Consider the following 16,638-nt stretch of genomic DNA (forward strand, 5'->3'; position numbering starts at 1 on the left):
AAAACCTTTGGAAAGGAATCAATAGAGCATGAACAGGATTCGTATCTGTATTCTGTTCCTAATTTTTATGGACAGAATTTCTAGGTGTAGCCAAGTGACTGAGGCTTTCACTTGGGTGGTTTCAGAATCTCATCTCTGCTTTTCACAGATGATGTGGTTCTGTGGGCTTCATCGGGTGATGGCCGAGTGTGAAGCGGTGGGAATGAGAATCGGCACCTTCAAATCTGAGGCCATGGTCCTCAGGCGGAAAAGGGTGGAGTGCCCACTTCGGGTCAGGGACAAGTTCCTTACCCAAGTGGAGGAGTTTAAGTATGTCAGGGTCTTGTTCACGAGTGACAGGAGAAGGGAGCGGGAGATTGACAGATGGATTGGTGCTGCGGCTGCAGGATGTTTTTACACTGAGAGACAGCTGAGTGTAAAAGTGAAGCTTTCGATTTACCGGTCGATCTACGTCCCTACCCTCACCTATGGTCATGAGCTGTGGGTAGAGACTGAAGAACAAGATCACAGATACAAGCAGCGGAAATGAACTTCCTCCAAAGGGTGGCTGGACTCTCCCTCAGAGATAGGGTGAGAGGTTCAGCCATTCGGGAGGGGCTCAGAGTAGAGTCGCTGCTCCTCCACATCGAAAGGAGCCAGTTAAGGTAGTTCGGGCATCTGACAAGGATGCCTCCTGGGCGCCTCCTGGGTGAAGTAATTCGGGCATGTCCCATGAATAGAGGATTCCTACCAGCACTGACTAATAGGCAAAATAATAACAGTTCCTTTATACCCATTGTGTGAACACAATCTTCCTCTGTTCTGCTGTAAAGAGGTCAATTCCCACAGTCATGTAGGCCCTGGGCTGATAGTGAAGACGCATAGAATGTGTCATGACCTTAAACACAGTTTGATTTTAAATCTTCACACTCATTCTTTGTTTAAGAAAGTTATAGTTACATATCAATAGTGCACAGAAGTTAGATGAACCTCTCTTTTAACAGGATGAAACCTCTGGCAGAAACAGGCTCAAGGAGGGTCTGCCATCTGCCAGCGCTGGTTGGGGGTGACAGGAGGAAAACAGTACAAAGACACAGTAGCCCCTTTTCCATTAGTACCTACTCGGATCAACTCGGCACGGTTCGCCACAGTTTCCAGGGTTTTCCATTAGGTCACAGTACCTGGTACCAGGTAGTTTTTTAGTACCTGCTCGCCCAGAGTTCCAAGCGCTCCAAGCAGGTACTGCAATGTGATGTCGTCAGACTGCATGCCACCGATTGGCTGGTCAGTAGCGTCACTCAGTGAGTCATGAGCATGTCTTGTTCATGAAATTTAAAACCGCCATTTCTGTCTGGCGATGTCTTGCTCAGGGAAATGTCTACAAAAAACAAGGCTGTGATCCCAGAGTGTGACAGAAAGCCACAGACTGAGGAGCAGGTATATCGTGGCCTCGATGTCCACCTTTTTTTGAGCGTTCATGTCACTTATTAATTATGTTGCGGGATGCTCGGTTGTGTTGCTATGACAACAACCACGCACATTAGGTAGTACCCGATTGTAATGGAAAAGGGCACAGGCAGGGGAAACCCGGGGTTACCTTAGCTAGTTGATAACCAGCATTGTGTTACCATTTATCCTGACAGCCAACGCTGGTGTAAGTGAATCTATATTGTTGTATTTCATTCTCTTCTAGACAAAATAAATACAGCACTGGCGATTCTTATTCAAACAGGAGAATCGTTTATTAAACTTCGGCACACAATGGGCAATGGCCCCAAAGGTTTGAGTAATAGTCTCCAGTGATAAGATCTCTGTTGTCTGATTAAAACAAATCTGTTCCCACCTTGGCCACGGCCTGCTCGGGACTTCATGTGGGAGGAAGGTTGCTTTTGGTTGTTTGTTATCTACTGCCCTGCAGATGTCACCCTTGGCTGTGTGTCTTGATCTGGACATTCCTGCCATGCCAGTAGACACATCATCAGCCCTCTGAAAGCATCCTTCTACACCAAGATGTGGAAAGTGTAATGAGTGATCTCTCTCCTCAGATTATCAGGGATGACAGCACGTTCTCCCATGAATACTATTCCATCTTGATACCTTAACTCATCAGCCTGCATGATTCAAATGAGGATCTGCAGGGTGTTATCCTATTTTGTAGCAGGGTGTATTGCACAGAGCCTGTCCTTGGAGATTAGCAGGTGTTGTAGCATGTTTAGAGTCTCTATATCAGCTTCGACAGAGCCGAAAGGTGGACATTCAAGAAGATCTGATCTGCTTAGAGTGTCTGTAACCTTCCGTGCACATACACCACATCCAGATCATACTTTTGGATGCGTAACATTATTCTCTGAAGTCGCTTAGGAGAACTCAACAGTGGTTTTCTCACTATGGTCTCCAGTGGTTCGTGGTCACTTTGCAGCCATATGTGTACTTGTGGAACATTTCCATGCTGAATAGCCAAGAACTCTTTTTCTATTTGAGCATAGCCCTGCTCCATTTGTGTGAGTCCTCTGCTTGCAAAAGCAATGGGTCTACCTCCTGCAGAAGTGCTGCAGCCAAGCCTGTGTCTGAGGCATCACACTGCACTGACAGTTCGTCTTCTGGGTTGTAATATTTCAGGACTGGAGCATTTGCAGTAGTCTCCTTTAGTTTGAGGAATGCGTCCTAATCTTGTGATGTCCATTTCATTCACAGTCTTTGTGTGTTAATTGCCTCAGTGCCTCACAGTGATCAGAGAAGTGTGAGCAAAATGTTAGGTAATTTTCATACCCAACAGCCTCTGAACCGCTTTCACATCTGTTAGTTTCGGCATCTTTCTTATGGCACACACTTTTTCAGAGTCTATTTTTAGTCCATCTGCTGTTAGGTGTCCTGTGTACGCAGCTTCCTTTTGCCTCAGATTAAACCTGTCTGCATTTAGTTTGATGTTCTTTTCGCTTCCTCGTGTGTGTCTCCTTGTCCCCTAATCAACACATCATCTGAAATAACTCTTGTGTTAGTTTGGTTGGTGATGGGAAGTGACTGCCTTTTAGAGTCTCATTTAGAGTTCACAGATCAATGCTAACCTTTGGTCTGCCATTCTGTTTCATCACCACAACCACTGATTCAATCTGTGCTGCATTCAACTGGAGTGATGATTCGTCTGTGCTGGAGGTCCTATAATTTCTCCTTCAGCAGCTTCATCATACCAACTGGAACACATCTTTTTGGCAGCTGAACACGCTTCACTGTATCGTCTACCTCTGTCTTGTATTCTGCCGTCAGGACATCCATCACCAGTGCATATTCTGCTTTTATTTGTTCCATTGTCCACTGTCCATTTGTGGGATTCTCTGAGGTAGTATTACAGCCTATTGCCAGAATGTTTTCGTTGTGCACCTTTATCAGTTTCACAGTCTCACTAGCTTGTTTGCCCATTATCGGCACAACACCCTCCTTGTCTACCACCTGGAACTCCAGTTGGTACAGTCTGTAGTTTCCTGGGTTTCTTAGCTTTATTTAACATTTTCCCATTGGCTTTAGCTTGCTTTTGTTGTACATTACCAGTACACTTTTCAAATTTTGTGTCAGGGTTGAGCAAACTTGGAATGATGAAAAAGCTTATGGTGAGGGCTGGATCAGGTGACCCTGAATCCTTCCTGCCTAGGCTGCTGGGGGCTCCCAGTGATTCACCGTGTGAGTGTTTCTACCTAACTTACCTTTTTTTTTTTTTTGCAACTCACTGCATTTAATATTAGTTATTGTTAATCTCTGGCTCTCTTCCACAGTGTGTCTTTGTCCTGTCCTCTTCTCCTCACTCCCACCATTCGCGACAGATGGCCGCCCATCCCTGAGCCTGGTTTTGCCAGAGGTTTCTCTTATTGTTGTTGTTATTTTTACACTACAATATTAAGACGCCTCGAGGCAGCTATTGTTTTGATTTGACGATTTATTTAATTTATAGCTGATCCAGATTACCCTTAACCATCACTTATGCAGCTAAAGGCTCGGACTTTTTTTAAGTCACAGATCTGTGAGAGAGGTAAATTTAATTATTAGTCCTTTATTTATCCAGGAAAAAATCTCCTTGAGATTAAAAATAAATCTAATTTCCAAGAGACACCTGGCATCATGGCAGCAAAAATCAAAAATGTACCACATAAGTACAGAGCAATTTAATAGTGTGTACGTCACTATTTTTTTTTTTTTTTAATTCCAAATTTCTTTGGTCTTTGTTTTGGTAAAATTTACAGAATGTGACCGAAGGTGCTGTGTGAAGAGCATAAATAATTAACCAAAAGCTTCAGCCTTCACTTTTTGGTCAAGGATTTGGTTTTGTTTTTTTTCTCAATTAATTATTTGCTGTCGTTCAATTACTATTTTTTGTGTATTGTTTGGTTTCGGTTGTTATTTTCTGACAACAAACAAACAAAACAAAACCTAACAATAAATGACCAAAATCAAAATTATGATTATTATTAATTTTTAAAGAGTCAAAAAGCATAATAACAGACTAGCACATCAGCATCAGTCGTTTGAGAGTTAAAACTTCCAAAGAGCTTCCAACTTTGCCAACTTTACCAAATCAGAAATTGTTCAAATTCAGTCATTTTACAGTCACACAAAAATGCTCATAGTAGAGAAATGGTGAGCATCCAGCATGTGCCACAGAGTGAGAGACTTCTAATTTTAGAAACTAGTGATGAGCTGTGCTCCCCGTTAGACACGGTGATATCAAAGGGAATGCGTGCTAACTGTTTCCATGGCAACCACAATTGGATGTCTTCTAATTAGGAGAGCATGGATGGTAAAGAAATAGAAGAAATATCAGGAGCTAAAGCCGTCATTCATCACAGTCTGCCCTGCTGACACACTGCTGATATAGAGAGGTAGAACAGGGACACATGGTTCCTGAAGGAAAAGGCAAGAACTTAATGAATTAATTAAAAACCATGGTGTTTGAAATGGTAGAATAGCACTTGTCACTATTTGAAACCCTGAATCTCATTAATTTTTTGTTTTTGTTTTGGGAAAATAAATTGAGGATTTTTGTTTGTTTGTTTGTTTTGGGTTTTTTGGTTTGACAGAAAACAGGGAGCAATACAGCAATCAAAAATCAATCACACACCAAAAGCACAGAACGTTTAAATGATGTGAAATAGGGCTGTTCGATATAACGATATATATCGGATGACGATATAAAAACGTCTATCGTTTCATTTTACGCTATCGTTTGTTTCGTGGTGTCGCAAAATAAACTGTTTACGGCAATATTTTTTCATTATTTTGATATATTAATTTCCTAAAGTTCTCTCTTTCTCTTATATTTAATATAACCACACTACAGACAGACAAGCGCTTGTTTTTATGCGTTGTCGTTAGCAACAACGATGGTAAAACCACCTCGTGTCCGCTTGTTTATTTTCCACATAAACCTTTCACAATAAAGCTCAAGATCCTGTTGAGACTTTTCAAAATAAACTGAATCACGTGAAAGATGCAGAGTATTTACGGATGAGAAGCAAAAAAGAGCCGTCAGGTGCTAAAAAAAATAAACGTTAGCCTCAAACGTTAGAACAGGCTTTTCCCCGCAGCACGCTGTGTAATAAATACTCACAAAGAAAATGGCGGCCGTTACAACCTATGTCTAAAAATGTATCGTTTCATGCATCAGTTAAAACACTCAACTCCAGGTACGCGACGCCCAGCTGGAAACACTTCACGCAAGTCGAGCTGCCCGAGATTCACAGAATTTACAGAAAATGTTACATTTTTGTGGTTTTATATCGTTATCGGGACGATAGATGTCTTAATATCGGGATATGAGATTTTGGTCATATCGCACAGCCCTAATGTGAAATACAAATTCTGCACTACAATCCTTTTGATTATATGTAATCACTCATAACATCAAATTTGAATCTAAAACGCAGTAGTAGTAATTAAAAAAAAAAAAAAAGTGTTTTATACATCTGATGTTTAAGTGAACACATGAAGTAGCCATAGCTGATTAGAACATGCTAGTGGTTACAAATTATAAAGAGATTTAAAGGTTTATAAAACATTGTTATTATTTTTAACTAATTGAAATCAGGTTGTTTTTTTCATCAGAAGTTATTGTTCAGTTAAGGAAGCCGTTTCCTGTGAGCTAGATTTATCAAATGTTATAACAATGAAGCATCTAACAGAGAGGACAACACAGCATCCACACAGTGTTAGGAGGCCCAAAGCTACAAAGAATCCCTTCATAAGGGAGAATAGTGAAGTTTTATTTTTAAAACCGTTATCACTTCCTGTTTCTGTGGCTGTGATGGGAACACTATGGATGGCTGTTTTCCTTTAAAACCTCTCTGTTCTTGTACAGCCGGGGTGGCTGTAGCTCAGGTGGCAGAGCAGGTCAGCCACTAATCAGAAGGTCGGTGGTTCGATCGCAGGCTGCCTCGTGGCTGCATGCCAAATATCCTTGGGCAAGATACTAACCCCATGTTTGCCTAGTGGTGGTGGTCAGAGGGCCCAGTGGTGCCAGTGTCCGGCAGCCTCACCTCTGTCAGTGCGCCCAGGGCAGCTGTGGCTACAATGTAGCTTGCCATCATGTGTGTGTGAATGGGTGAATGACTGAATGTAGTGTAAAGCGCTTTGGGGTCCTTAGGGACTAGTAAAGCGCTATACAAATGCAGTTGTAACACACAATACTTTACCACTACTGAATGTAGAGTAAGTTAGGATGTTGGGCTTATGTTCTCTAGGAATCAACTAAGGAGCGATTGACACACAGCTAAAAGAACAGTCAACATTTATTCAAAACAAAACCAAAAACAGTCATACAACAGTTCCAATAGTCCGCATTTGTCAGTCCGTGTATTCAGTTTTAGAGTTCAGTGTTCAGAGTTCTTTTCAGGTGTGTGAGTGTGTGTGTTTAGTGTTAATGTTAGTAGTACTACCCGGGTAGTGTATTGTTCTGAGATCTCATAAGCTTATCTGTCAAGAAGTAACGCAGTTGTCACTTCTAAGTAGGCTGGAAACCTTTCCTGCATCGCAGCTGGGGATCCGGAATCCTGGCTCGCAACTTTAGACTCCAACAAAAAAACCAACTGGAAATGAACAAAAACCACAAAAACAGAGGTACATCGGCATCAACAAAAAGTGTCCGCGTTTCCCAACAAGCGGAAGAGTAAAATCCAATTTGTGTCTTCACACATAACCTTTTTCTTGAACAAGGATTAAAGAAAAACTCGGTGAGTAGCTCCGACCAGCATACGCAGCCGGTGTTTTCACCCCGAACGCAATAGACGCGAGCGAAAATGCCCCAAACGCCCCTAATTTGACGCGTGCACATTCGCACCTCAACGCGTGTCCAAGAAAAATCCATCGCGCCAAAATTGCATATTTTGACGCGCGTGAACCGGAAATGTGGGAGGAAGTTGTGCCAGACGGTATCTTTGCTGGATGGGAGCTGTCGAGCTAGCGTTTGAAGAGAGAGTCTCCCTTCTCTATTTACTGTGGAGAGCAGAGCAGCGGCGGTAAGGACGTCCCCGCCGTACCTGGGTCCATCAGGTCCTCCAGAGGCGTGAGCAGTTTGGTGAGTTTCACCACTTGCTCGAGGAGCAGCGCCTGGATGACGGCCGATTTCAGCGATATCACCGTCTTTCACTCGCCCAGTTTGAGGACCCGCTGTCCCGCGTCGGTCCCAGAATCGCCCGCCTAGACACCAACTACAGGCGCTCAATCCCACCTGCAGAGCGCCTGTCCATCTGCCTGAGGTTAGTAAAAGTGTTTAATACGGTAGTCCTTTATTGATACCTGTGCTAATATATGCTAAACTATCGTTTATACACTGCTAACATGGCTGTGGTATGCTAACAGTGAATGCCGTCGGTGTTTACTGATAGCAAACTGTGGTATGGAGACGACTGTTTATAATATTTCTAGTAGGGCTGCCACAAACGATTATTTTGATAGTCGACTAGTCACCGATTATTTTTGCGATTAGTCGACTAATCAGATCATGCATCCATTGGACGTAAAATGTACACCTGAAAATATGTTAAACGTTTATTTTGTGACCCAGAAAGAATAATAATTGTAATATTAAAACTAACTAGCTGCCGCCATTGTTGACAACTGCGCTGGGCCGCGCTATGAATTCTGGAACACAGTTTCTTCTTCTTCGGGGTTTAATGGCAGCTGGCATCCTTGTACATGCAGTGCTGCCATCTTCTGTTTCAGTCCGTTATTACACTCTTAAATACTACTACTTATTCCTGCGTCTTTTGGGATCTTACAAAGCTTCAAACGACGCGTCGACTATTAAATTAGTCGTCGACGATTTTAATAGTCGACGTAATCGTGACTAGTCGACTAATCGTGGCAGCCCTAATTTCTAGTGATACTCGAAAGGTCTCATCAAGTCCCGATTTAATTCGATTTATGCTGTTATCAGTGTTTACAATGATAGCATGGCTGTGGTGTCTATCAATGTATGCTCTCGGTGTTTGCTGATATCAAACTGTGGTATAAGGACCACTGTGGGTTAATCTTTGTAGTGATACTCCTTTTTTTTTTTATTTAGACCTGGTTTAATTCTGGTATAGTTGAATATTTGTATATAATCCCCGCAGCTGTCACTCTATAACAGGGGTCAGCAGCCTTTCTTAAAACTGAGAGCTAGATAAAATTGTGAACAGTTTGGTTCATCTTTAGTTATATGGTTCTATCTAGCATATTCTATCTTGATAAGCTATGTCTTATCACAGGTTAATTTTTCAAAAATATTAACAATGATTTAAGCAAGGAAAGGGCTAAATGTCAACATACAACTCTTTATTTCTATTAATGTCTTACTTCATTCCTACCTGATTGACATGTCTAGGAATTATGAGTGATTGGCTCACTGTAGGGGTAAAAGTTGTTACCAATCAAATTATGATATGGTAAAGTTAAAACAAAACACAACTGACTGTTTTATATTATATCTAATATATGTTATGTAATTATCCTTATAATTACAAAATGTTTTATGTAAGATTTATGTTTTGTAATTTAAATCTGACATCACAAAAGTATTTTGGAATTTGAATAATGTATTTTGTAACTGCAGTACACATAATACTAATTTTGAACAATTTTGTCCAGGTCCCTTGCCACCGGGGACTCCTTCAGGACCATCGCGTTCAGTTTCAGAGTCGGTGTGTCCACGGTGTGCCAGATCACCCCCCAGGTAGCGACGGCCATCTGGGACTGTCTAGTGGACGACTTCATGGCTGTGCCTTCACCTGGAGACTGGCGGTCCATCACAGAGGGATTCCAGGAGCGCTGGAACTTCCCTCTCTGCTGTGGAGCTCTGGATGGGAAGCACGTCCAGACAAAGGCCCCCCATATATCACATAGGAGACACACACATTGATATACACGAAATATTTATTCCATTTCTTTTTTTGTGGTGCCCAAATTTATGCACCTGCTTGATTTTGTTTAAACAATTATTGCACACTTTTTGTAAATCCAGTAAACTTCTTTTCACTTCTCAAATATCACTGTGTGTCTCCTGTATGATATATTTAACTGACATTTTTTATTGTAACAACCAACGATTTATACAGGAAAATAATGGCTATTAACAAGGTTGCCCAAACCTTTGCATCCCACTGTATTAGTATATTCTGTCATTAGTATAATATGAAATAAATTCTACATGTGTCAAGTCGTGTGCCAACATTTACTGTGTAGTAGAACTGAGACATTAGTCATTATAAAAATTTATTTGAAATAATATTAAAATTCTCAAACAGAAAAACATTAAACATAAATATATAAAATATAAGTATTTACAGAGAGACAAGAATAAAAAGGACCCAGCTGCTCTTCAGAGCAGGAACAAGGCTGAGGAGGAAATGCTCCATTGGAGACTGGCGTGGCCTCTTCAGGGACACCAGGATGGCCAGCTCCACCGCCGATGGACCGTCCTGGGACCAGTCCCTCATCTGCCTCGGAGCTGTCCTCCTCTCTGGGCCTGTAAAACAGCACAAAACACAAAGAAATGAGAAGGCTGCTACTAGATTTTAATTTCAACATTGAAGAAAAAAAAAAAAAAAAAAACAGGATATAATAAGATTAGTTGTAGATATTTAGTAAAGGTGATCACAAGGGAATCCCACTGAGTAAAAAGCTATCAGTGCTGCTGTACATCTGATGCTACAATTGCATACCTGTGGGTGCAGGAGCAGGAGCTCAGGGACTGGGGAGCCAGGAGAAGCAACAGGGGATGCTCTGCTGCAGAATTAGTTGGTTCTATCAAGACAATATTAAATGTTAACAGGTTTTAAACAATAGTCATAGCGAAAGTATATACAGTGGTCCCTCATTTATTGCAGCAGGGGTTGTCAGAATAACGAGCCCCTCGCCATGCACTTTATACACTTTTTTCCCCACACACATGAAGATTAGTCACAGTTCTCACAAGTTGTTTCTCAAAGTGCAAACCTTTGTAGATTGCAAAACGTAAAAGTATTATGCCGTGTTTTGTCTTCATCTGCCTGCCACTTTCGTGCGCCTTTTTCCCTCGCGGTGCAGGTGTCTATTTCCGAATGAGGGTCATAGTTATGGGTGTTTTTGTGCTGTTTTATCTATTGGACGTGATGGTTATAAAGACAAAACATGATAAATTTGACAAGCGCAGGAGACACAGCACGGAGGAGATTTGTCAATCAGGCTGCAGAATGCAATGCTGTACTGTGCAAAAAAAAAAAAAATCAGCGAAAAAGCGAGGCAGTGACGGATGAGCGGGACCACTGTGTGCTGTTTATTAATAAACAAAATATATTCCTATATGACAACATGCATAAAGGCAGAACGGTATTTGTACATCAGTGGGAAAATAGCAGTGGCTTGCTAGCTTTTGTGCGGCTTCCCCGGGTCAGTGAAAAATGTAAAAAGAGAAATGAATGAACTCACCAGGTTGCCTGATCTCTTCACATATCTTCCTCCAAGCTCGGTCCTTTATATTCCTGTCTCGGTACACAAAGCAGCTGGTGTCGTACAGCTCCGGGTTGTTTGCTACGGCGTTGATTAGCCTTCCCTCCATTGAAGAATGAAGGGCTTTGGCTGGACCTGCCCCTTTGACCTGGTTACAGTCACGTCACCAGGCTCCTGATTGGTTGTCGCGGCGCGATTTGACGCTGGAGTTCAGATTTTTCCAACTCCAGCGGTAGAGGCGAAACACGCGTATGCACAAAATGCAACACAAAAACTGATGCGCGTGATTTTTTTCGCGAGTCCAACGCGCCAGACGCGGTACACTGACGCGCGTTTCACGAGTTTTGGCGTTTTCGCAACGCAAATCTGCTTCCGAATTTTCGCCGGACGCGCAATCGCGTGTCATCGCGCTTTTCCATTGACTTTACATGTAAACCTGACGCTCTGGCCGCCTCTATCGCGTTCGCTGTGAACGCACCGTTGTTTTTCTTCTCTACATTAACTCAAGTTCACAAGCACTAGACAATCTCATAGTGCCACCTACTGACATTCTTTGGGAACAGCAGTTCATTTTCATGAGGCAAATTTTAGGTGGGTTACACAGGCCATTTACCATTTGTGATGTTAGGAATCATGTGAGTGTTTATCACACCAATAAAACAACATGCTGAACCTTGTAGTCTTTGCACCCTCACTCTTACTAGGTGGAACGGGCACACTGTACACTTGTTGTTATATATGTGGAAATCTGTTTAACCGTTTGGATTATTATTGTGGTTCTGGAATCGTCTTGCAATGGCTGCCATGAACTCAAGTTGTGCAACCTTTGACTTTAACCGTTGTCTGAGGTGTCAGTTGTACCCGAGAGATGGGAGAAGAAGGCACAAGGATGTATTTTACCTTCTCTTTGCTGTGACTCCCACAATTCCAAAAAAGTATTTATATAGCGCCAAATCAAAATGACAGTCGCCTCAAGGCACAACAATAAACCGTTGTGATGGATCAGGTTGAATTTGGGTTCTGAAGCTTTGGAGAAGTGAGGGTGGTTAGTTACAAGGCTGTAGCACTGATTACTGTCTCTCCACAGGCTCTCTGTCCCAGTGCACTACTGCATCAACAACAGAAGAGATCTGAGTTTACTCGCTGCCAGCTGTCCCATCCAGACACTCCTAGCACTGTCCTCTGACCCCACTGTACCACCCCTGATCTGCAACTGAGCCACAAGGAGCAGTAAAAGTTAGCACAGCCAAGGAAATGCTGGAGGTGCTTCAGGGTTGTTTGTTTGGACTAATCCAATACTACCTGGACTCTTGCTGCTTCAGCCTTCCTGTGTGATAAAGCCAAGGAATGACACTGAGTCAACATGAAATTCACATTTCTCACCTTTGACATAGAGTTTGTTTTTTCACAGGTGGCGCAGCACATGGTGGCTGTGCGTCTGGTGTTCAGATAAGTTCCTGGAAAAAATTAGGCTATCATCAAAGTACACAAAAACCAAGTGGTTCAGGTAATCATGGAGGACATCATTATCTAAAGCCTGAAAAACAGCAAGTACAAAAGGCATAACCAAATATTCGAAGTGGCTCAGATGGATACTGAAGGCCATTTATAACAAATTAAGTGCATCTGATGGCACAGGGGAAGAGACTGAAACAGGTCTTAGACAGTGCTGATGACAACAACTCCAATGAGAAATTATTACACATACAGTGATTATCCTCACATAACCAGGGATGACCCAGGAGTTTCAACAATTGAATTTGCTCAGAGTGGGTGGTTACCATATAGGGAGAGAGTGGCAGGCCGGCTTCTGTGGGTGATGTCCAGAGGATGACTCCCATCCAAAGCTGACACCTGCAAAGGTTTGGGTAACTCTGGGATAGTTTTACAGCCAGGCTGTGATCCAAGTCAAGAGTTCGGAGAGAATGGGTTACAGATAGACATGTTGTCTTGGGTGGGAGCAAAAATCTTGGTAGGGAATTACTGTATTATTTATTTTGCCTGCCAATATCCCAACCTATACTGTTGGGCATCATTTCTTGGCAGCTTTGGGCAGGTTTCAATTTTCCCTTCTGTCCACAGTATAAACACTCACCCACAGCAATTCTTTGGCATCTCTCTAGTGGAGATGGACAAGCTCAGCTAAGTTGCAATGGCTTACCTTCATTTGCATCACACTTTTTCTCCAACATACATCTCCTTTGGGAACAGCTGCGTTTCAAGGACCATGGGAATTGTTCTGAATGTGGCAATAAAGTCAGCAAGTCACCGATCTTTGGCCTGATTTTTCTGTCATAGTTGGTGGTGCAGATAAGAAAAGTTAACATGTTTGTTTACAAAAAAGTCAAGGGAAAGGTTAAGGGAAACATTTTCCAGTTAGCAAGACCCAAAGCTCAAACACAGACACACAGAATCAGCTCTTTGTAGGAATCTCCCTCTTGATTGTTCATCCAGGTTCCTGCGTAGAGGCATTTTTCCTTCTGTGGAGGAAGGATAGTCTCTAATTAATGGCGTGAATCGTCTTGAACATTTATTCTTAGTTCTGACTCTGAAACAAAAGCCAAAAGAGATAGTTTCACATTTTTTTCTTTAAACACAAGAAAAAAACTTGCTCGAGTTCATTGAGAAAGAGGAGAGGTAGGTTAGTCCAGGTAAGGCTGCCCAAGGCAATTTCACAATGTAATGCAAACAAAGTGATCTCACGGATGAACGTCTCAGTTTCCAGCTGTGGGACAGTCTAAGCCGGTGTACTCTGAACGTATTCCATCAGGTGGTTTAAATAGTACACGGGCAGATTTGGGGGACCATGAATTCCACTAACACAACTCGTCTCTGGTTTATTTTTCTCATATCAAATGATTTGTCCTTAAGCTCACGTTGGTCTCACCCGCTCAGCTATTTTCTCTTTTTTATCCACTGAGATTTCAGTGTGACTGTCTGCTCTCGGTTGCCAGGTGCTCATGTCCTGAATTATTTGTTGGAGGTACGCACAGTGTCTGTGTTTCTCCTCTCAAACTGTGCGCACAGGCATGCGTCACAGTGAGTAACCATGGTAACAAGGGATTGTTCTGTGCCTCCCAATAAAAGCTCTCAGGTTAACATGTCCATGTGAAACCAAGAACGCACTACAGACCTAAAACCTGGTCAAATGTACTGTATATGTAGCTAGTGTTTATTCCTATTGTAGCAATACTGACTTCTTCTTTTTAACAAAGTCATTTAGTCCACTGCAAAGGAAACTGTGGCTGTCTGTGATGCCAGTTCATCTTGTCTAATTTCCCCTATTTACATTTTATTGTTCATTTTAAAGATATGCACATCTGCTTATTCAAAATGTAACATAACGATGACAGATAGACGTTAATGTAAAATATTATGTTCCATGTTCACTGAGGATAAACTAGTGGACTTTTAAAGACAATACAGAGAATTGTTTGCATGAAATGACACAAATGGTGACAAATATAGTGCAAAAAAAACAATGGAAGGAAAATGATTATTAAAAAAACTTAAAACTAGAAAACTGCAAAGGAAAACAATAATAAAAGAGGAAGTGATGTAGCTGTGATGACAGAATCCAGGAGGACTAAACAGCAGTTTAATCCTGATTGATGTACTGCAGATGAATATTGGCCTGTAACAGACATTCAGTTGTGACCTTGACTATTTAGATCTCATAGCTTGAATTCTCCATCCATCCAGCCTCGTCTGTTATAGGGCTTGAGCCTATACTAGCTACCATAGAGCAGGCACAGCATTAAATTGTCCAGTAATAATAATATTAATAGTTGGCTTTTCTACAATCTGATATTTGTGTAACTGTATAAAATAAGTTGATATCAAGGTTTTTTTCCTGCTCTCTCAAAAAAGTTACAAAGCTGAACAAAATAATCAAATCCAAATGTAGCTAATGTTTTTCATAAAGCAGTAAAATGTCTCAGTTTCAACATTTCATGTGTCTTCTGTGTTCCACTGTGAATAAAATATGGGTTTATGAGAAATCATTGCATCCCAGTATTTTAAGAACTGGGTTTGTATATGTAACTTAGTTATGTAGTGTAAGGTCTGTGGGTTTGTGCTTCCTGCATTCTTAAAACATATGTGTTCATTTCCAGCACATCAATGTGTCAATATACAGGCATACAAATTGTGTTATTAATACAGTTAAGTTAAATATCTAAACACAGTGACTGTATAATAATAATAATAATAATGCATTGGATTTTTATAGCGCTTTTCAAGGCACCCAAAGCGCTTTACAATGACATTATTCATTCACGCTCACATTCACACACTGGTGGAGGCAAGCTACGGTTGTAGCCACAGCTGCCCTGGGGCAGACTGACAGAAGCGAGGCTGCCATATCGCGCCATCGGCCCCTCTGGCCAACACCAGTAGGCGGTAGGGTAAAGTGTCTTGCCCAAGGACACAACAACCAGGACAGAGAGGCCGGGGATCGAACCGGCGACCTTCCGGTTACAGGTGCCCTTCCCAACCCCCTGTGCCACGGTCGCCCCACAAACTACTGAATTGTATAAACTAATTCAGTAAGTGTGGTCCTCATATTGACACTCGGCCCCAGGTTCCCTGGGCTTGGCAGGGCCTGCAGGCAGCGACTTGGGCAGGGTAGGGCCAGACAAGAGTCTTTGGGTTGACCAGGACACTGGTCTGACAGAAAGGACCAATCACATCAGACGGGTAAGATTTGCAGTATACTCGGGCTGGGACTATGCATGGCTCACAGCCTCGGAGGATGACAGTGGGTGCTCATGGTTGCTCAACAGCTGACTCGGGTTGGGATGTAGGCACAGGCTGCAGTGAATCCCTGGCTGGTGGTGACTTGGGTGAATGGGGCTCAAGTGCAGAACTGTAGCGCTGAGGAGCTGGTGAATGAAAAGCAATTAGGCTGAAGTGGCGAGGATGACAAACTGGAGGAAACAGGCGAGACAGACTGCCTGCTATCGTAAAAACACTGTGTAGCAGGCAGAGCGTGGACCCAACATGGAAACAGGACTAAACTCAAAAACAGCTTTTTGCTGGAATTATCTGGGGAAAAAAATACAATACAAAGAAATCGAGGCAGAGCTGGAGACAAGATGCAAAAACTGAAAGTAGATAGAAAACCAAACCCTGGAAACAAAAATATACAGAAACGTCAGGAGATACTGACAAGAGACCAAACTCAAAACACTGGATCTCAGACCAAGTGCAGTAGTACTGGTTTATCTGGACCAATGGGGACTTAGTGGTAAACACACACTGAAAAAATACTAAACAACAAAGTCATTTGAAAGAAAGAATTTTTTCCACGTTTAGTTTGTTTCTGTCTGGAAAACCACAAACAACCTGATGTCTGATCGCTTAGATGTGCTAGAAGTGCTAAAAGGAAAAAGACGCCCGTTCTTCTAGGGTTGTTTGTTCATAGCTAACAAGTCCAAGTCACTTAACGTTTATATTATTCTCAACATTGAAAATTTAAAACCATGTTTAACTAATAGAAGGACCTGCTTGTCATTTTGGATTTTCAAATACCATTAAAACATCAGCTGCAGTGGGTTCCGGGTATGCTGTCACATAGCAGATCTCCATCAGCTAATCATGCCTCCCCTGTCTGAGTAGGGTGCCATGATATAACAAGAGAGCAGCGCTGGGCTGAGCATACGGGATATGACAAAACTGTGTGTGAAAAATGGCACATCATCGCAGCAT

The 16,638-nt window shown here is 42.2% G+C and overlaps 1 long non-coding RNA gene across 1 annotated transcript; it reads right to left on the reverse strand.

The window, feature by feature from the left end:
* Window positions 1–11,582: 11,582 nt before the first annotated feature.
* LOC112843620 (uncharacterized) lies at window positions 11,583–15,128 on the reverse strand. The gene is made up of 2 exons (XR_003216094.1): window positions 12,711–15,128; window positions 11,583–12,386 (listed from the first exon to the last, which is right to left on the reverse strand). It is a non-coding gene; the product is annotated as an uncharacterized LOC112843620 (long non-coding RNA).
* Window positions 15,129–16,638: the final 1,510 nt, after the last annotated feature.

Source organism: Oreochromis niloticus, linkage group LG22 (assembly GCF_001858045.2).
Source record: "Oreochromis niloticus isolate F11D_XX linkage group LG22, O_niloticus_UMD_NMBU, whole genome shotgun sequence".
In the NCBI taxonomy this organism is placed as follows: Eukaryota; Metazoa; Chordata; class Actinopteri; order Cichliformes; family Cichlidae; genus Oreochromis; species Oreochromis niloticus.